Source organism: Crocodylus porosus, unplaced genomic scaffold (genome assembly GCF_001723895.1).
Source record: "Crocodylus porosus isolate Cpor-Errol unplaced genomic scaffold, CroPor_comp1, whole genome shotgun sequence".
Lineage (NCBI taxonomy): Eukaryota > Metazoa > Chordata > Crocodylia > Crocodylidae > Crocodylus > Crocodylus porosus.
In genome coordinates this window covers 68348699-68370864 of record NW_017728943.1, presented here as the reverse complement: position 1 = coordinate 68370864, position 22166 = coordinate 68348699, and positions in this window count along the sequence as shown.

The window sequence follows — 22166 nt, the reverse complement described above, 5'->3', positions numbered from 1 at the left end:
GACTAATGGAATATTACACTATTGAGATTCACAGGGTATCCTCATACATGTTGAAATGTTCCATTTCTCTACGTGATTCATTAACGATCCAAGAATCTAATTGGATGGTTATTGAAATTAATGCCGGGTATTTTGGTGAGTAATGTATGTTTTCCCTCCACAGTTTGCTCACTGTATGGCTACCTTTTCCTTCCGCAGTATCCTGCTGCCTGTGATATGCTGCATTGTGATATGTCAGGAAAGATGGGAGTGTGACAGGGTGTGATGCATTTATCCTGAAGACACTGTCTGAAGTGAGGAAATGAGGCACAAAGCAGCTTTCCCCCTGCCACTCAGGAAACCCATGGCAGAGCAAAGAGCTCTGTTTCTCCTGTTTTACATTAGAATAAGGTAGTTTAGATATAGTACAAGAATTGCATCACCATGGAACATTAATCCAATCCTAACCTTTTTTATAGTGTAAGAACACTCATTTGGTGCATGCTGTCACACACCTTGTCTATGTTTACTCTTTGATGGCTGCTTCATATTTTATGGGTTCCAGGTCAAAACGCCCTCTTCTCATGGTGGCACCAGTCAGTACTGTCCTCCAAAGAAAAAGCTTGTACTTATAGGTTAGGGACACGCATTCAAAAAGCCTGAGCCTGAATTGATTCAAGCTTTGCAAGTTAGTCTAACCTGGCTAGGCTAAATCAGTATTGTAACCAGACAGACATCCCAGATATGGAGGCACATGCCTGCAGTAGCTCAGGCTAGAAGCTGGCGGGTGCTAGAGTAGCCATCCCTCCCTTGCAAAGGGCTGAGCTGAGCATGGCCAGACCTAGGCAGGACACTGTGATTAGAGAGGGCCCCCCCCCCCTTTGATGACAGCTCTGTTATCCCCTTCCCCCCCACAATTTATCAGCTCTGTTATCAGCATTTAACACCCCATCAGAAAACAAAGCCTTACTCATTACAAGGTCTTCTAAAACAGCTTTTTCCAAAGGAAAATGCATACCAGCCTCTGGCTTCTTTACTATTCATTCCATCCAGGAAGAGCACACACTACAGCAGATGCTTCCTCAGCCTGACCAAGGGTTTTTAAACCCAAAAGGTTGCTAAGAAAAAAATTCCAAGTATTTAATTGGTCTAATAAAAGATATCAGATTTACCCAAAGAACTTTGTCTGCCTTTTCCAAAGGAAGGAATGCAGGAACATTATCATCTGAGCTGTCGATTACCTCCAAAAATCCCTGAGCAGGTACTATTGTATCTGCCTTACACAGCATTAGCTAGCATACCACATGCTGTCTACAGTCTGTGCTGTAGGAGAGAGGAGGAAGGGATCTCTGCTTAAGCAGCAAGCGGTGAGAGGGGTGGGAAGGGGAGCACGGGGAAGCCAGCAGACCCTGCTGTGCCTGCAAGTCTCTCCCAGAGCTGCAGCCAGGGAGCAATGGGAAGAGGCCCCCCTCTCAGCCCAGAGAGCATACCGAGATGCTGGGGGAGTCTGGTTTGGCTTAAACCAGCAAAGGGTCTGGGACAGGCATTGCATAAACTGGTTTGACACAAATCAGTAAAGTCTGATACTACATTCAACCAGTTTTATCTCAAACCAATTTTAGCCATTTTCAAACTGGTTTATGTGCACTGAACATCCGTTCTGTTACAGGTTTAAACCAGTTTCTGATCACTTAAACTGGCATATGTGTAATGTCTGTCCCTAGCCATAAGATAACTAGCTTACTTTTGGGAGAGCCAGCAGGTTTGGGTTTCTCATATGAGCCTCTGGCAGGAAAGTTTTGGATGATGATCTGAGGCAAACTCAAGCTACACTCTTATCAATTTAATTATTGCTCATCAATGTTTTTGACATTTAGCATGGTTGTCCTGTATTAAGTTGGAAGCTCTTTGGTCTGGTCTATACTAGAGATATATTAAACTGGTCAGAGTAGCTGTAGACCACTTTCTCTCTGTATAAGGAAATGATTTATAAAGGGTCTAATAACTGGTTAAAACAGACTGCCTTTAAGCAGGTTTAATAACTGGTTGAAGACTGGTTGGTCTAAAATGGCTTGGTACCACTGTGGTCCCAGACAAGTTGAAAAGGTCAATTACTCCTTGCATTACTATGCTATAGTACCCTAGATACATTGCTTGAACATGGAACCAAGGTCACTGCAACTCAAAGAGCTTATGTGAGTGCTAGGACAGAGGGTAATGGCGCAACTGATTCTGCGGCTGCGTCCAGATGAGTGCATGTGTGATATGCTGTGGTGCAGCCCCATCTGTGGTGTCGCACATGACACATACTGCACATGCATACATCCCCTGTGCTGCTAACTAGGGTCCCTGCTGCTGGATTGCCACCACTGGAGCCCTGGAGTCCCCCAGAACTCCAGGTAAGGCTGCTGGGGCCAGCCCAGGCACTGGCCCCAAACTCCCTTACCCCATCCAGGGCAACTTGCCTCATGGCAGGCAGAGAGAGAGAGAGAGAGAGAGAGAGAGAGAGAGAGTGTGTGTGTGTGTGTGTGTGTGTGTGCACATGGGCATTCCCTGGGGACAAGGAGCAGTGGCACAGCTATGTGCTGCTGCTGTTTGTCCCTGGGGAAACATATGTGCATGCTCATCTGGATGTTCCCAGCATAGCTAATGCAGATTCAGTGAAGCATTTGTACTTAAACTGATTCAGTGCAAACACTTACTGATGCTTTAACTCACATGGGAATACCTTCAGGGAAGAGAATGCAGGTTCATCTATGCTACTTGTATACCAAACCAAGAACCTCCACCCAAGAAGCAAGCTCCACCAGCTCAGTCCCATTCCACATGTACCAAAGCCTAGCAATTAAGCAGTCCAGCAACCTTAGAGCAGCCCTGAACTCACACCATTTTGTTCCTCTCAGTTTTTTTTGTCCTAGGCATGCTGCTTGGTATGTACTCAGGACTGCCATAAAGCAGCTGCTCTACCTAATTTCCAGACTTGGGTATGTCCTGAGTGGGAGTCAGTGAGTGGGACAGTTTCTTGATGGTAGTACCAGTATTGGTAGGGAGGTGATATAGACATGGACCATGTCTTCCAATTAGTTTTACAACTTCAGTGGCCTTATCACACAACCACTGCATGGTACTGCAATGCAAATGAGTAATAGCTCACTTTCTGGTTACATCATGGATGCAAGTGCAGATGTTAATCTCTTCAAAGTTCAGAAGTACTAAGATGGTGGTTGTAGTTAAGGATTATCTCTTGACCTCTCTCAGATGGGGTGGATTTAAATCCCTAACTGTCATAATATTTGTGTCTGGGGTTTACTTAACCCTCCCAAAACAAAACAAAACAATTATACTTGCTGCATTTTACATGGCTTAGCATCAGCACAAGGTTTTGACTGGAGAATGATAATGGGCCCAAACTCCAGCATCTTGGATCAAAAGTCTCCTGAATTCAGGGAAATGTTTAGATTCACGCCTGTTCTTTTCAGATCAGGACTACTTTCATTTTTGCTATAAGATCATACATTTATTTATGATTCATTTGAGAATGGGCTCTCATTGGCTCAGGCATTCTGCAAAATTTCCCAGGAATTGGATCAAATTCTGTGAGAAATTCATAAAGCAGAAGAATTCTGTATCCTTTCGGCTTCACAATGAAAACTTCTGCACACCTTTCCAAATAGCATATCTTGTACACTTGAACAATGAAATACGTTACTTAAACCCCTCTCACAGCTCTGAATGAGCTCAGAGGGGGAGGCATTGTCTGGAAGAGCTTGAGGTTTTCTTCAATCCAAAGGAAGGAGGTGCTGGCCTGGGGATTTTCTTCTTCACCATGGCCACAAGGGAAAAGCATTCTGAGGGCTTTTTTTCCCTCCTTCCTCCATGTGGCAGGCTTGCTGGTGGCAGCTCAGTTTGACAAAAGCCAGATGACTCAGACCAATTAGTGGAGGCATTCCCTTTCCCCACCACTCAGAAGGAGGTAGGAGAGAGACTAGCCCCACCCTGACCTAGGGGCAACATGAAGAAGAGGACCTGAAGGGGAACTAACCCCTCAGGCTTTCCCATTGGTCCATTGCCAATCTGCGGGTAGAGCCTCCAGAAGGAATAAAATCTCGCATGCCTAGCACATGGGCAGCTTCAATGAGGGACAACAAGGATGGGGCTGTGGAAGAACTGACCAGCAAGGTGGAGTAGTTGCCCCAGAAGCACCCTGAAGATGCCTTTGCTAAGTGGAAAGCAGCAAGCGGCTGCTTCCCAGCCCTGCTATGGAGGGAGCTGTGGTGGCAGTGCACAGGTTGGTGCGTGGAGGGTCCTGATAGCTGATGGGACCCCATGGTTGCACAAGGCAGCACAGGTCCCCATCCCTGCATGAGGCACGAGCCCGTAGAGAACAGGTCAGTGCACAGGGCTGGAAAGCTGAAGGGAACCTGGCAGCTGCAGTAGGTAGCATGGGTCCCCAACCCTGCAAGAGGCAGGAGTCCTCAGTGCACAGATCAGTGAACAGGACTGGAAGAGCTGAAGGGACTCCATGACTGTATGAGGCAGCATAGATCCCAGACCCTGTGAGCGGCAGAGGTCCCACAGTGCACAGATCAGTGTACGGGGCTTGGAGAGAGCCAAAGAAACTCCCCATGGCTGTACAAGGCAGCATGGGCCCACATCCCTGCAGGTGGCAGGGGCCTTGGAGCACTATAGGGTGCACCGAAGGTCCAGGAAAGTGGGCAGACCCTGGTAGCTGCATGAGGCTATTCAGATCTTTCCACTGTGAGCGGTAGCTGGATGAAGCAGCAGTCCCCAACAAGGCAGGAGCTTTGACCAGCCCCACTCACAAAGAGAGAAATGAGCCAAGACCCACCAGAAGGCTGAGGAGCCATGAGTGCCCGGGTAGGGGAGTCAGGGTCCCCACAGGGGAGGAGGGGCCCTGCCATTCAAGGGAGATTTTGTGCTCCCCAGACCATCAAGGGGACTCGTTACAGTTAGTGTTGGCCCTTAGGGATTACCTGTTTTCCCTTTGTATTACTCCTCCATGTAGCATGATTACTGTGCCATTGTTGGTTTCAGATGTAACTGTTAAGGTTTATGTAATTGTTTAAGGTAGGCCATAAGTTGTATCTTTCACTGTGAATTTATTTAATTCAGTATTGTATTATAAGTAGTTTATGTATTGCCCTGTTCTGTTTGCTAATTGGTCAACTGCAAAAAAGCTGTCTTGTGATTATCACTTTGGATTCAAATGGTTGCTATGCCTATGTGTGGGTTTGTATTGTTGTAACCTTGTTTATTTATGCTCTAACCAGTGTTTATTTATTGTTGGATCCTATTCAGTGAGCCACTGCTTAACCTGGTGCACTGTTGTTTGTTCCCTTGCCTCTGGCCTGCAAGGCCTAGGAGTATAGGGGCTATACCCCAATAAGAAGACTACTGGGAGTCAAGGTTTACATTGATAAAGCGCCTCTGTCTGACTTACTTTTGCCTGTGTATAGGAGTAATAAGATTTACTGCCTTAGTAATATAAATTTGTCAGTAGTTCTCGGATATATGTATATGTTTAATACGTGTTATGGGTCCTATAAATAAAGTTCTGTAAATAGTTAAATTCTATTGGGTGACCACAGTCTCCTGCTCTGCTCTGCTCTGCTCTGCTCTGTAGGGGGGGATGGTGAATTGACTTAGGCTAAGCAGCCACACTTCCACAGCACACGCACACCTCCTGACAATCCCTTCAATTGAAGAGCGGGGGTATCAGTTCTGTACTACCCAGGTTACTTCTATGAGTTCCGAAGTAGTGTCTGAGAGAATGGACATCCTTTTATCTCTGGGTTGCTAGTGCTGCTCAAAAGTAAACAGACAGGAAATGAAACAACCCATATCCTTTACTCTAGATTCTACAATTAGGGATTAGTTGGCCCTGGCACATTGTGATAGCTTTTTGGTAACCATTGTGCATGTACATGAGACATTTACTGTGGAGCTAATTAGCTACGCAAGAAATGTCTTAGCATCTACAAGTGCACCTCTATTAGGGTACATGAAACTAATACAGTCTGCAGCAGAGTTTAATAATAAACCCTGCTGCAGAGTTTTTTCATGTGCAGCAGGACACATACAGATGCTGAACTGGCTGGCTGGGGCACAAGCAGTACAGGGGCTGCCTGCCAGCTAGCCCCATGCTGAAGCACCCTCATGCCACAGTCAGCCCCTCCACAACACACTGAGTTGAGTCAGAGCAGCCCCGGGCTGGAAGGCTGGCCCCCCGGACTCCTTGCCAGCCAGGGCTGCTCCCACCCAGCTTAAGACGTTGTGGTTCAGGCACATATGTAAACGGCGTTCCTGGGAGCTTCTCAGGATCAATAAGCTCTGGAGTTTATTGCTGTGTATTGTCACGTGTAGATGCACCCCATGTTGATTTTATCATGAGTAATATCATTGGCTACATTGGGATGACTGAGCAATGCTGCTGATTCCTTATGCTGAATAAGTCACTCCTAGACATGATAATAATTGTTTCAATGAAACAAAAGCAATTACATTTTCCAGGAAAGATTTTTTTTTTGGTAATGTTTCTGAAAAATTTTGAGGCTGAATTTTTAAAAGCAGAATTCCACTCTCCCACAGACACTGGAGAACAACAGTCAGTTGTGTGGGAAGCCTCTGTCATCAGGATAGTCCATCTATTGGGAACTGATTATTAATACTACTCTATACTTGAGAACAGAAGCTGATCTTTAAATAAAGTGCCCAGCGTACCTGTTTATGTAAATACTTCCACATTCAGGTTTTCAGATAATTTAGCCCTGGCATACAGTGCATAGTAAAATGTCATCACACCATGCTCATATATGCTTTCTAGGGCAATCTGTTGGCTGGCAGTAAAACTCCCAGAACATTTGTAAATGGGTCACTTGTACTCTGAGTTGTCATTGTGAATCAGGATAAAAATGACCAGGCTCTTGGCTAGGCAATGGAAATGTGCATTTTGTCCTGATCCTGTGCCTGAAGAAGGGTGTTTGTGCCCAAAAGCTTGCAAACAACAATCTGTCCAACTATTTAATTGGTCTAATAAAAGACCTCACATCTACCCAAAGAACCTCTCCTGCCTATGTCCTTGGACCACCACGGCTACAACCAACAACCCATTTTGTCCTGATGCATGGATTAGTCTTTTCTTGAAACAGCTCTCAAAGTGGCTTTATAATATAGAGCATTCATTATCAATGCACTGCAGTACACAGAATAGTTTGTAATTATGTAATCATCAACAACCAGTATCTCTTTCCACCCTCTCCATCTCAAATGCCCCCTCCAAAGAAACAGTGCAGAATTAATGATCACTCCATTGTAAAATAACATCATGTGGAACCTCCTTATGTACAGTTTGCCTCCCAGTCAAATTAAGCTGTATAGAAATTTAATTGCATTGTTTCAACTTTATCCGATTTAGGTACAACACACAGCAATTAAACCACCGTAATAAGCAAATCAGTAGCAAGGTAATGAGCTACGGTTGAAATATGAAACAACTAATCCATACTGTTACATTTTTTACACTGCTTAGGAAACCCATTGCTTTAAAATCCTGGGTAGGACAACTAATCTTGTCCAGTGTACTGACTTCACCCTTTTCTGTTACTCCTACCGCCATCGGGCACTGTGCTTTGGCAAAGCCCTCTCTAAGGTACCTTTCCTTTGGTTTTCTTGAAAGAAAATGTATACACCAGTCTGTAAATCAAATCTCAGGAAAAATCTTCCTCACTATAAGAATAGTAGCATAATGGAACGAGCTGCTTAGGGAAGTTGTGGGATCTCCTTCACTGGAAGTTTTCAAGAAAAGGCTAAATAGGCTTCTCTTTAGGATGGTTTAGAAATAGAGAATCCTGTATCTGCAAAGGGGTTTGGAACAGATGTCCCTGGAAGTCCCTTCAAAACCTATGATTCTATGCATAGTGCTAATGATCATCTCAAAAGGAGCTCAGATAATATGGCAATGGGCACAGAACTGAAAAACCTAAGAAGAGAGATTCAATATTTAGTCAAGATCTTTATTACACCAACACAAAGACCAAACCTGTCTTATATTACTGTAGGGAGATACCACTGGCTCAGAGAGGAATGGGAACCCGACATTTTACCGTGTACCTGGATATAGGAAAACAGCATAACACAATGACCCTGCATTATAAGATAAGGCGGTCATACAACTGCAAGTTTGTGTAAAGCAAAAAGGGATATAAATATGCAGGCCACCAATTTAGGATCTACAATTTTTCTGAAAATCCACTGAAGACACTATTTGAACACTTATTGTACCTCTGAAACCTAATTCTTGATGCTGGCAATCACAGTTGGATGCAATCATGAGTAATTTCCTTTCCTTTTCTGCCAAAAAAAACCAGCTTTCTAATGTCCATACACACATAGGTTTATTTTGCCAAATAAATCTCCTTAAATAATAGTGCTCTTGCCAAAAATAAAATCTCTTCTAGGGCTTGCTGTTTGTCTAGGTCTTAGTGTTTCAAGCTAACTGGATAGCAGAAATATCTTACTGACCTTATATCAAGTGTGGACCAGAATTCTTCAGCTTCAACTTCTCTGTCCTTCCAGGTACCACTCTTGGGAGCTATTTGATCTGCAGGATCTACCAAGATACTTCATCAGCCCCTCTTCAAATCTCCTTCAGCTTTACATGTGATTCTTCAACCCCTACACATTCTGCCAGTGCCCTCTGCTTCCTTCTTCTCCGTTCCCCCAAAATAACAGTGGCTGGTCAAAGTTCTTATGAAGACCCAACAGAGAGTGTTGGCCTTGGGTCCTCAGCTTCCATGGGTGGGAACATATACAAGAAGTCAAAGATTTCATTCACACTAGTACACTCCACTCACACTCTCACCCCATTCAGGAACTTGCTGAATCTAGCCTTTGCCCTAGGACACTTTTATTGCTAATATGGCTCAGATAAAATCAAGCTGAAGTGGCAGATTATTTAGATGAAGTATTGTAAAAGGCAAAGAAAGTCTTTATCTGAAAGCTAAATATTGCTGAGAGAAGGAGGTATCTCTTACCTAGTGGTTTGGCTATGGCTTATTTATAGAGAGGTGGTTAACTGCAGTAGACTGAAGTCAGGCTGAAAGGAGGGTAAAGTGGCGCCTTAGGGTGCATCCTCATGAGTGTGAACATGCGGTTTGCAACACCTTAAACCCACACATGGCTTACGTGCACTCGGTTGCTGCTCTGTTAATTAGCAGTGCAGCAGGTTTTTTTGACACCAAGAGATCCCAATGTCAAAAAAAACCACCTCTGAAAGAAGTGGCACAGCAGCAGTGTGCTCTGGCAGAAACCTGGCCTGGCTGGCAGCTCCGAGCAGCTGGATCACAGCCACTGCTGCCCTGGGGGACCTCCAGGACCCGAGGTAAGGCTTCTAGAGCCAGCACCAGTGCTGATCCCAACCTCCCCTACCCCACCTGGGACAATTTGCCCTGCACCAACCCCATGTGCAGGGGCTTACACAGTGTCAAAAAGCACAGGCACAAATTTGTGCTGTTGCTATTTTTGCTGTGGCAGCTGCATACCCCTGCACGTGAGGACTCACCCTTACAGAGTAACTGGTTCCAAGAGGCATGAGCTTTTGCAGGCAACAGCCTACTTTGTCAGATGCTCCCCCTACTCCTTTCCTTTTTTTATTTAAATCTCCCTCTATTTAAACCATTCCTTTCTGCAAGTCCTTTCAGAGCATCTGATGAAGTAGGCTCGTGCCTCTCTATGTGTCACCCTGCTCTGCCTTCTGCCTGGTTTATTTGTATACAGTATTTCAGATGACATTAGAGAGGATACTTCCTTAAATTCTGAAATAAATATTCTCTGGAGACTAAACTTTTAATTTAGCCTGTGTTTTCCTTTATCTGCTTCTAGCCCTAAATATGTGTTTCTATACTTATACATATAGACTAACCCTTTCATGCCCAATTACAAACTTTTTCTGTTTAAGTTTAATGCTTGGTAAATGGTGAAATTACTGCCCATTGTTATAAAATAAATCTCACTCTCTCAATTTGTTTAACAAAAACTAGGAACAATGCCAGAGTACTTGGTCACTGTGAACTCTTTTGCTCTGTCCCATTACCCATGTTTGGAAAAGACTATGACTTTGATAAACATCAGTGATGGGTCTGGGGTTGATAGCTTTGTGACACTGCACTAGAGTCACTGGTCCACTGCACATGAAAGTTTAATGGTCACATAAATATTAGGTGCCATCTCTTCCCTGCTGCAGAAAGCTATCAAATAAATTTATCTTGATGCTCTACTGCCTCCTTGGGCACACTGCAGACTTTTTCATGATGGGTTTTTTCAGTGTTTCATTTAAATCTCTGCTCACATCCATAGTGAGAAAAAGAGGTCACGTGTGTAAGCTCAAGTAAAGAGCAGTGCTTACTATTAAAGGACAGTATGCTTTTTCACTTAAAGGGACCGTGGAACAGCATTAAATTGCCTAGGCAGCTTTTGTGAGACCAGATAATTCCAAGGCCCTGAAAGACTCTTCAGGCACAGCATATCAGACACTCTGAACTGGTTAATTCACTTCCATATTACAGTTTCATCAATTTGTATTTAATAGCTTCACAAAAGATGATAGGCACGCACTTGACCCAAGTAGGTACAAAATACATGCCAATAGGCAAGCAAAACAACTTGTTTTAATAGACAGGATTTAGATCAGTGTGTGCAGCAAACTGATTAAGAGAAAAACAGATCCCAAACACCACAATATGTTTGGGCCTTGTCACACGTAACACTTAGCATGTGTTAACTACACTTAAATGCTCGCCTCCAAGGGTTCATGAAGTAAAACATCTGCAAACATCATAGCATAGCAAAGTTAGGACTTTTCTAGCAAGGAGTATCTCCACATTGTATTACCTAACATGTGTTGAGTTAACTTCTGACTGCTCCCTGAAGGTTATATGATCAAGAGACTCTGATGAGTGCCAGGGCTCATACAGACAAACAACTGTTGATCAGTCTCAGTTCTCTCCTCTTCCCCCCTCTACTCATTGCAATGAAGCTGGTTCAAGGCTCTGGTGTGGTGCCAGGGCTCAGAATGACAGCTGTTTTTCACTTCCAGCCCCCGCAGCATAGCACAGTGCACTATAGTCTTCAAGGGCTCCCATGCTTAGGATGCATTTTCTTTAGATCATTATAAACATTATCATGCTCAGAAAACTTTGTAACTCATAGAAATGCTTACTATGATCTAAATAAAACATGCCCTAAATGTAATATGAGACAAGGCCCTTTGTTTCTCAGAGGCCTCTCAATGACACGTCTCCAGAGTCGGGGGGGGGCACAGTGACTGCCCGCAGGCAGGGGCATGATGGCAAGAAATGGGGAGTTCCTGCAGGTGGCCACAGTGGTGTCAGCAGTCGGGAGGGATGATGAGCGCTGATCAGCGGTCGGCGACCACCTGAAGACACTACCAACAGCACCAGCGGTGGCCAGCAGTGGTCAGTGACTGTCCACAGATGCCACTGGTGGTGTCTGCAGCAAGGGGGGCAGTGGCGAGCAGCCACCGCCCACAGCCCAGAGGGTACACTGCCAATCTCGGGGGGGGTGTTCACCCACATGCACCCCCTACGCATCGCCAGTGCTCTCAGTGAATCTATCAAATGTGCTATTTCCTGGCCTCATATAACTGGCACCACGTATGTTTCTTCTCCTGTATTCTCAACTATTCCTAAGCTGAGGACAGGCAGATGGGAAGATGGCGGTGGACTGCAGGGCTACGATTATGAGTCCCTAATCCATCACTGACTAATCCTTGGTATACACTGAGCCTTGGTATAAACGGGGGTAGATGGAGACCTAATCTAGATTATTCTACAAGACCTTATAGGGAAATAATATTATTTCCCTCCATCACACTTCTCACTCACTCTGTTCTCAGCATGACCCTTCATCTGTGCTGGCTGTACCATCTCTTTTAATTTTATGCCACTGTACAAGAGGAACTCTCTGATGGATGTTTCCAGCTAGAATTCCTAATCTTTGCATTGCCTGACTCGCACAATTGGAAAAAGAAGACTAGAGAAGCTGGCTCTTATATTCCACCATGTGCAGTGAAAGGGCTGCAGCAAACAGCCAGAATTATTGTGGGAGTTGGAAAGGTTTAATGCCATTGAAAAGTATATCATCATGAAGCTGGAATCATAGTGAACCAGCATTGACATGCATAGATTCCTAACAGGAATGGCAACCAAGAGCTGTGCTAGGGATAAAGGCCAAATTGCACTTGACTCTTAGGAGTAGTAGTCAGAATAGTCAGAAGCTGGGTCTACTATACCCTGCATATGCACATCAGCCTGACCCAGGTAAAACAAACCCATTTCCTCATTGTGGGGCTCTCTGAGATCAAGTGAGTAGGAAGGGCATGACCAAGTATCATGAAGGCTCTAAGGTACTTGGGATGCATCTATATAATGAATCTATGAGGAACAGTTCTTCTTTCTTTTCTGAGATCCCATTTATTCACACCATGGTTACAGAATCATATGCTTCTTCCTCTGTGTAAACTCGTATGGAACCCAAAACATTGTCTGCAATAAAAATGAGCATGACAGGACAGAGAGCACTTTAAGCCAGGATCAAAATATGATTGACTGTACTAGTAATGGCTGCCATTAATACAATTGCCAACACTTACCACTCTGTGGTACCTGAGAGCCCAGAGGACTTTTCCTATTCTGCAGAAGGCAAAGTAACTTGTACAGGTCAAACTGTCCAAGAAAGCCTATGGATTTGACTGGCCTGAAAGATGGGGACATGATACCACATTTTTTTTCTCAAGGAGCGTAACTGATAGGAAAAGGAAGAACTGCAGTAACAGGGTGGCAATATGCATGCACTGGGGAGGAATTGTAGGACACAGGGTAGGACATTATAGTAATGGGAAGAACAAAGGAGAATTTGACAGACCATGCCAGTCCCCAGGGCTTATGAATACTCCTCAGAAGATACCAAATGTGCAGCTAATTTCAGACCTTTGATCTGCTCCAAAGAGAAAAAGTAAAGTAGCTGACACCTGAGAAAAACACAATGCCTTCTATATAACCATTCTTTCATGGTATTTCCCTGTCTCGAATATTTGACCCACCTGGGCAGCTCCAGTCTAGGTGCATCTGCAAAGCCAGGCATGAATGCTGTTTACCAAACTGATGGACTGTATGGGGAGCTCACAAGATACTTTATCTTGTGATTGACTGCAACAAGCTTCAGTGCTGCATGTCAGGCTGTGCCTTGAAGACCAGTTGATACATGGGAGATGCGTGTGGGAAGCTGGACAGTCCCTTGGGAAAATCATTATTTCTGTATACACAAAGCTCCGTGAACAGCTAAATGATGCTGATGAACTGTTTTCTCCCTCCCCTCCCATGCCCTCTCTTCTACTCCAGACCAATCCAGGAGGCAAGGCTTGAACAACAGGGCTAGGGACAGAAGTTACATATAAACTGTTTTAAGTAATTAGAAACTGGTTTAAACCTGTAACAGAACAGAAGCTCAGTGCACATAGATGAGTTTCAAAATGGCTGAAACTGGTTTAAGATAAACCTGGTTGAATGTAGTATTAGACTTAACTGATTAGCTAAGGACTTTAGTGAGTAATGCCCTACAGGATCATGGACTAAAGGGAACGAGTGTGGATGAAGAGCGGTCATTCCTCAAAGACACAATCCTCCATGCACAGAAGTTGTCCATATCTGTATGCAAAAAAGATGGCACAGGGGCCAGTAGGCCATCTTGGCTCAATAGGGAAGTTGCATAACTTCTGAAAAAGAAAAGGGAGGCTTACCAGTGATGGAAACTAGGCATAGGCCCCAAGAACTACATAAGTTTGGCCCACACCTGTAGGAGGCAGGTTAGAAAAGCAAAGACAGTGACCAAATTCAGGTTAGCAGCCAAAATCGAGGACAATAAGAAGTCCTTCTATAGGTATGCAGGTAACATGAGGAAAACCAGTGGAAATGTAGGACCACTGCTCAATGCATCTGGACATTTGATCACTCACACCAAGGAGAAAACTGAACTCCTGAATGAATACTTTGTATCTGTATTCTACCAGTCTAAGAGTGATAGCTTGCTAAATGCAAATATGACATAGAATAGTCACAGTAGGGATGATCACCGACTGACAATCAATGTAGAGATGGTGAAAGAACATCTAGAGAGACTGGATATCTATAAGTCAGCAGGACTTGATTAACTCCATCCGAGAGTGCTGAACAAACTAGCTGAAGTCATCGCAGGACCACTGGTGAACCTCTTTGAGACTTTGTGGCACTCAGGAGAGGTCCCAGAAGACAGGAAGGGGGCCAATGTTGTGCCCATCTTCAAGAAGGGGAGAAGAGAAAACCATGAGAACTACAGGCCGATCAGCCTGATCTCAGTGCCAGGAAATGTCCTTGAAAAATTTCTCAAGAAGTCCATATGCGATAAGCTAGTAGAAGACAAAATTCTGAATGACAGCCAGCACAGTTTTATTGTGGGTAGGTCATGTCTGATTGACCTTATCTCTTTCTATGATCAGGTTACTCACCACCTGGATAAGGGAGATGGGGTGGACATCATTTACTTGGACTTTAGGAAGGCCTTTGGATTGGTGTCCCATGAGGCTGTCAAGATAAAACTAGGGGACTATGGACTCAACAATTCAATGGTCAGATGGATGGGAAACTGGCTGTGTGATCAGACTCAGAGAGTACTAATAGACGGATCTGTGTCAACCTGATGAAAGGTAGCCAGTGGGGTCCCCCAGGGTTCAGTCCTTGGACCACTACTTTTTAACATCTACATCAATGATCTGGATGTGGGGGTGAAAAGCACACTGGTAAAGTTTGCTGATGATACTAAGCTGTGAGGAAGTACAGCTATGCACCAGGGGAGGCTGAAGATCCAGGCAGACCTAGACAGATTAGTTAGATAGGTGGACCAGAACCAGATGCTGTTCAACACTGAGAAGTGTTAAGTGCTCCATTGGGGAGGAAAAATCTGCAACAAACTTACAGGCTTGGTGGTGCTACGCTAGCTAGCACCATGTCCAAGAGAGACCTGGGGGTCATAATTGACCATAAAATGAGTATGAGCCATCAGTGTAATGCTACAGTTAGCAGAGCAAACAATATGCTGGCATGCATCAACCAGTGCATCTCAAGGAAAACTAAGGAAGTTATTCTCCTGCTCTACTCAGCATTGGTGAAGCCACAGCTGGAATACTGCATCTAGTTCTGGGCACCACTCTTCAAAAAGGGTGTGGAGAAGCTTGAGAGAGTCCAAAGAAGAGCCAATCATATGATCAGAGGCCTGAAGAGTAAGCCATACAAAGGAAGGCTGACGGATATGGGATTGTTCAGCCTAGAAAAGAGAAGACTTCAATGGGATTTGGTGGCAGCTTATAAATATATCAGGGTGAACTTCAGAGGCTAGGCAAATAACTATTCACCAAAGTGCCCCAGGGAAAATCAGAAGTGATGATCATAAACTCCTAGAAGGTTTCAGACTGGATATAAGGAAAACTTCTTCATGATTTGTATGAACAGACTCTGGAATAGTATCCCAGTGGGGGTGGTACAGGCACCTAACCTAGAGATCTTCAAAAGGAGACTGGGCACACACCTTGCTAGGGTTATTTGACCCCAGCAGTCTTTCCTGCCCAGAGCAGCAGGGCTAGACCCAATGATGTCATGAGGTCCCTTCCAGCCCTAAACTTTCATGAATCTATGATTTGGGTTAAACTGGTTAATGGAATTCTGTCCCAGACCCTGTCCTGGTTCAAGTTAAATCACAGTCCTCCAGCATCCCAGCATGCTGGGCTGGTCTGGGGCCAGGGAGGGGGGTTAAACACCCACTTCCCCCTCAAACTTACTGCTGGCTTACAACTGTGGACTACAAATCCTAGAGGCACCTGGAAGCAAGAAGAGAAAGTGATGAGCCTTCAGAGTCCTGTTGATGTAATTCTGGACTGCAAATCCCAGAGACCTTGGGGGCAGCAGGAAGAGGAAGTGAATACACAGCCAGAGAATCATGGTCTAGTGCCCCTGGCTTCTGGCCTGAGCCACTGCAGGCGTGTGGAAGCATTTCCTGAGCCAAAGGTAAATGTCTGTTCACTTCTGTTTCAATTTAATCTGTGCAGCTTAGACTAACCCGGAAAGATTGAATTGATTCAGCCTCAAGCTTTTTGACTGTTTGTACTTAGCCTAGAACACAATTTAAAATGGAGCTAACATGAGGAATTAGCAGGGTTAATCACAATGGTATGGAGCTAAAGAGTGCTTTTTCCTTTTTATGACTGAATAAGTACCTCTAAAGAATCTAAACAGGTTTTATCCTTATGCTTGTTATCAAAGGCAGTTATCAAAAGGAAACAACTTTCATCTCAGGTATGCTGACATATATTCAGAGTAGCTCCCCTGATCTCTGTGGAACTTGTGCAGAAATAATATAAAATCAGAAAGTGGCCATCACCAGCTCTTTGTTTGATATGCATTTTCCTCAGTGATTGCCCTGCACAGTCACATGTTAATGTTGGCAAAGTGCAGTTTAATACTTTGGTAGGTATTTTTGCCTTCATATGATGTGAGACAATAAGAAACTCACCCACATTTTAACCTGGATGCTTGCAGAAAGGTGCTCTATGTGGCCATCTTATTAATTTTGCAGAGATTATGTGACCAAGGGTGATATTAATTAGGACAGTATCAGGGCCGTTCCTTTAGGACAGTATCAGGGCCTGCCCATTGTTGTACTGTAAGTACATTATTCTTATTACATTTATTGTATCTTATGCCATTCCCCCTGTGCAAAACAGTACCAAAGTCCAAAACTTTGTCTTAAGTACGGAATGAAGGCAGGGCAGGACAGACTGTAGACCAACACAGCTAACTACCTTTCTCTCTAGTACAAAATGTCATGGTAGTGAGGTAGGCAGGGTTTTCTCAGCAATAAGAGATTCTGAAAAGTGCCACCCATCTTGATTGATTCTCTCCAAAAAAAGCTCATTTCTCTCCTGACTTTATTTTAAACACTACAGTCAAGGAAAACCAGCCCTTCTTTTCCCATCAGCATGCTGCTTTTGTCTCCTCTCCTGTGCTGTACTGCTGTTACAGCACATCACTAGTAACTTGTAGTCTCAACACCATCACACACACACACAAGCCTGGCCTTGCTGTGACGCATGCTGAAGCAGTAACAGAGGAGCTGGACAAAAGTACAGCAGCAAATAGACTGCAGAAGAGGTGGTGAATGCGGAAAGCTTTTATTCATTCTGATCAGCTGTGCAGAAGCTGAGAGGTGCATGTTTTCCTTTTCTGAGCACCAAGATCAATCTTAAGAAAGAAAGGAACAGAAGCCTTTTAAAAAAACCCCAACGATAACATTAAATTTGAACTCCTCCATCTCCATCTGGCAAGGGCTTTGCAAAAGGAAAATCAAACAGTAGGACTGATCTTTTTCTTTTTGATTTAGTTTTCTTTATTTGGCTGTCTGGTGATTGCTTTTTCCTGCATAAAAAAATAGCTTGGGTTCCTTGCCTAGAGAGGAATTCCACTACCTATTGGTATCAAACAGACTGCACAGCTTCTGCAAAACAGAAAAGTTGTCAAGATATGGCATGGCAAAAAATGACCCTCTTCAAGAGAAGTGACAGTGGCTACTATCTATGGTAGGTAATCATACAACCCCCCTTCCTGTATTATGCAGTTATCTTATTTTAGGGGTACAGAGACATCTGGACAGCTTTCTATTTAACTGTAGGCACCCAAGTAGCAGCTTTCCAGCTGAGGAAGTGGTATTTTTGGCACTTACAGACACATTATGATTCTGTTACCTGGAATGTAGGCACATAAGCATCCACACAACTACTGTGCATTTGCAGTAGGCTATACACTGTCCAGGCAGGTATTCACCTATGTATGAATTCATGGTGTGCAAGTCACAAACTTCAACCCAGCTAAAAACCTATGAGCAGTTACGTAATGGAGGAAGAGGGGAAAGAAGCATTCTTATATTTTACCCCAATAACCTATTGGTTGGTGCACTTGCTTAGGAAATGGGGAACCCAGGTTCTAGGCTCCTCACTTACCTAGAGGTGGTTTCCACCACAGCATTCAAACTACAGGTTAGATATTACGCAGCTTCTTCTCAAACTCTCCTTTTCAAGCTAGCCCACTAGGCAACCAAGAGAGGGAGGTATATGAGACTGGAAGAAAGACAACAAGCCAGAGGGTACAGGCCTCAGTGAAATGGGTGATGCTACTGATCTGGAAGGAATCAAATGCGGCTTCTAGCCGCAACACTTACTCTACTAGTGTAGGAACTCCCCCGCAGTGCATCATCCTATAGATGTTAAATACAAGGTGAAGCTATTCAGATTTGAGAGAGCATTTGCTAATACCTAACCTGTAATCAGCTAGAACACTGTTTTGGAGAGATGCAGAAACAAATCCATCTTGGTGAGGGAGGCCTAGAGTCTGGACTTGCAGCTTCCTATTACATTAGGGTAAGTGCCATAACCACTCAGCTGCTGGGGTCAAAATGTAAGAAAGTCCTCACTTTTTCAGGACTCTAGGTACATACTCAGCCAGTGTATAGCCTACTATACATGCTCACTAGCTGTGTGAATGCATGAGCATTCATACTGCACAGGTAATAACATTGCAAACTGATTTGAAAATTGCCATTTGGGCCTGTAGTTTGAATCAGAATTTTGCCCCAAGTTATTTGCTCAGGGTCACATAAGAAACCTGTGGCAAGATAAGGAATTAAAAATAGGTCTCCCACAACTCTGCCATTGCTCTTCTTACTGGTCCACTCACCCAAAAACCTTACTAGCTCACTGAAGACTTGATTGAGAGATTTAAAAGATTGCCCTTGTTTTATGTAGGTGTGAGGACAGAATGAGAAGAACTGCAAAAGAGGTGAAATGATGACTGGCATCTGAATAGCAATTGAATGCTCTTGTTGAATGAGTCATCCACACTAAGCCCAAATAACTGAGCACCCTGAGGGCTAAGGAATATGTTCTTAACTCAAATCACAAGCTACAATACAACCATCTGTGCCAGCTGCATAGAATACAGAGGCTATTTGATCTGAGTGAGCACACTTCCATATTCCATTTTTTGTGGCCTGTTTCTAGCCTTCCACCATCACTGACATAAAATTCCAGACATGGGAAGGCCCAGTGTAAAAGATCCACTCCACAGACCTTGGTCATGTTCAGGCTGTAAGTGCTCTATTTTTATATAGACCTCTACAAGATCTTGCTTTGGCTTTTAACCTTCTCCCACAGTTTCAGAAGCAAAAGGCACAGTGAACAAAATGACTTGCTATTAAAGTAGCTAATTTAAAGAGTGCAAATATGTTGCTCTTAATGCTTCCCAGGGGATAAAGTGATTACCAGCAGTGGTTGAGAAGGGAGCCTCTCTTCCCTTTCCAGATTTTCCTTTATTTATTCATCCTGGATATAACTGTAAACTGCATCTGACTGGTGGGCCTGGTGGCAATGTGGTGGGGACTATTCATGGTGGGGTAGCTCTTATAAAATACCAGTGTTACAACCTCCAGAATAAAGTGAATATAGGGCACCTCAAAACCCTAGCCTTCACTATGTTGTGGGTACTTCTTGACTGGAGAAAGCCTAAGGGACATCACCCTGGCAGAAACATGCCTTTGCTGAGGTATTAGGCCAGGGGTGGGCAATTATTTTGGGTAGAAGGCTGCTTACTGAGTTTTGGCAAGCAATCGAGGGCCACATGACAGGCAGCCAAGGGCAGATAAATATTAATTTTCTAAAATTTTTAGGGGCCCCATGGGCCGGATAGAATGGCTTGGTGGGCTGTATCCAGCCCCGGGCCACATTTTGCCCACCCCTGCATTAGGCAGTGAGGAACAGCTCTTATCTGGTGCTTCCTGGTAGAAGCTACAACCATCAAGGCACTAAACGTCTGGAGTCAGTCTAGCCTTTGGATTCTGTCTCAATTGTCTAAAGTGGGGATGGCAGGTCTTGGGCAGCCTCCACTCCTCCATACTCTTGCTGAGGTGCACACATTGAAGTTTGGTGCGATGATTGCAGGACTCCTTACAAGCAGATTCATCAGGCACCTGACTAGATTTCTTATGCATACACCATGATCCAGAGGGTTGATGGTTGCCTATTATTTATTTATTAGCCTTCTGCTAAAGTCTAAGGTACAGTGTATGTATAAACATATGTGGAGAGAGGTGAAAGATGGTCTAGAAAGGCAGGATAGTCTGATGGTTTAGACTGTGGATTTGGGTTCAGTTCCTGTTTTTTTTGTCATGGTTGGCCTCCTGTTAGAATGTTAGAACTGACTGGTCCTGTCCAGCTGATAGACTAGGGGGGTTAGCAAAGCTTAGCTTGATGGCTAGAGCTCTGGGCTCTAGTGGCTGATCAGAACCCAGGCAGAGATCACAAGTCAGAGTTCAATTACTAACATGTCAAGTCCAGGGGTGAGAGCAAGAGGCAAATCCAATATATGGAGTCAAGCTTAGATATGTAGCTGGAAATCCAAAGTACAAAAGCTAGAAGACAATTTCAGGTTAGGAAGGTGGTATGAGGTACCAGGACGCAAGTGCCAGGAACCAGGGAAGGAGGTAAGTTGGCCTGGAAATCACGAAAAATAGGAACAGGAAACAAGGTAAGGAGGTCTACTTGCACACTGGAAACCCAGTGTGTTGTATAGCAAAGGTTAGGTGCCCTAAATGAGGATCTGGAAGCAATCAGAAAGCTGAGCAAAGATTTTATTGGATTTTTTTGGATGGCTAGCTCTGTAACCTGGAACATGGAGACAAAGTCTTAAAGTGTGACTGTGTCACTGTTCACTCTTTGATGATGGCCAGATCCAGCATGGTGTGGAGTCCTCACTTCACAGCCCAGGAAAAACCACTGATGGTTCTTCTGCACATGCTGTCTTGCTTTATTTGGATTTAGTGCAGACATTGTGTTGGGAGTCCAGTCTTATCACAGCCTGATTCCCCCTGACTTGGTAAGGAGAGGTAGTGTTTTTATAGTTTGTGATTTTATGATTTTGTCATTACCCTAAATTTTTATTTTAAAAATTTAACTTAGCACATGGCTGTTTTCTATTAAAGATTTACTGGGAATACTTTAATGGCAGCATTGTACTCTCAGTTTTTTCAAGATCACGTAGAAAATTTTCGTCTGCGGCCAATCCAGAAACCTAACCTAGTGATGTTACAGAAGTATACACACCTAATTTAAAAGGGAGAGAAAAAGGGAATAATGGAATTGGCAACACACTGATTTTCAGTCATCCCTCCCTGACAGTACCATAGATGTGGTATAGATATACCCTACATTACTATGGAAAGAAGCGTTTCGTGAACTATTTTATTTATGTAAAGCCTCAATTTTTCTTTCAAAGAAGAGTTTGTATGGAAACATTTTTATTAGCCCTGAGTGTCAGCTTTCAATGAGACCATAAAGGCTACCTGAATGAATGAATGAATGAATGATCATTGTGTGGGAAATTCACTATGGAACTGCAAGGTTGCCAGTGGAGGTCTCTATAATCATGTCACTTGGCAAACTTTGCAATGATAATTTCATTTTTTCTCTCTTTTTTGGCAGCCTTTACAGTATTTTGTTCATTCCTTTGCAAATGGTAGTAGTGGCAGTTATTGTAGAAATAGAATACACTGCAAAGCCTATTTTCTGTTAGTTACTCTTCAAAACCAGAAAGCCAAGAACTAGCTGAATATTTAACATCTGAAGATATTTTCTGGAACCCACATCCGTGTTCCTGTGATTCAAAAATAAAGCTACTCTCGCACAGCCTTTTTGTGAGCATAATGATTTACATCCTCATGGGAATTTAAACAATTGTTACATTTTTAAGTTTTGTTAAGACTAGATGTTTATAAAGCTTTAAATAAGTACTAGTGACAAGTCTAAACAAACAAAAGAGACTCTGGCTTTCAACACTGATCTTTACCTTCCAAGACTGCTAAATAATTCCTTTGCAGCATTCTTCGTCCAAGCAGTAGAAAATGTTTCTCATTGAAGCCAGACTCTATTGGAGAGCCAACGCTTCCTAGTATTTAGCTGCTGTTCAATGGCAGTGATGGGCTGTATATAAAAAGTCATTAGCATTGGAAGTGAGCAAATG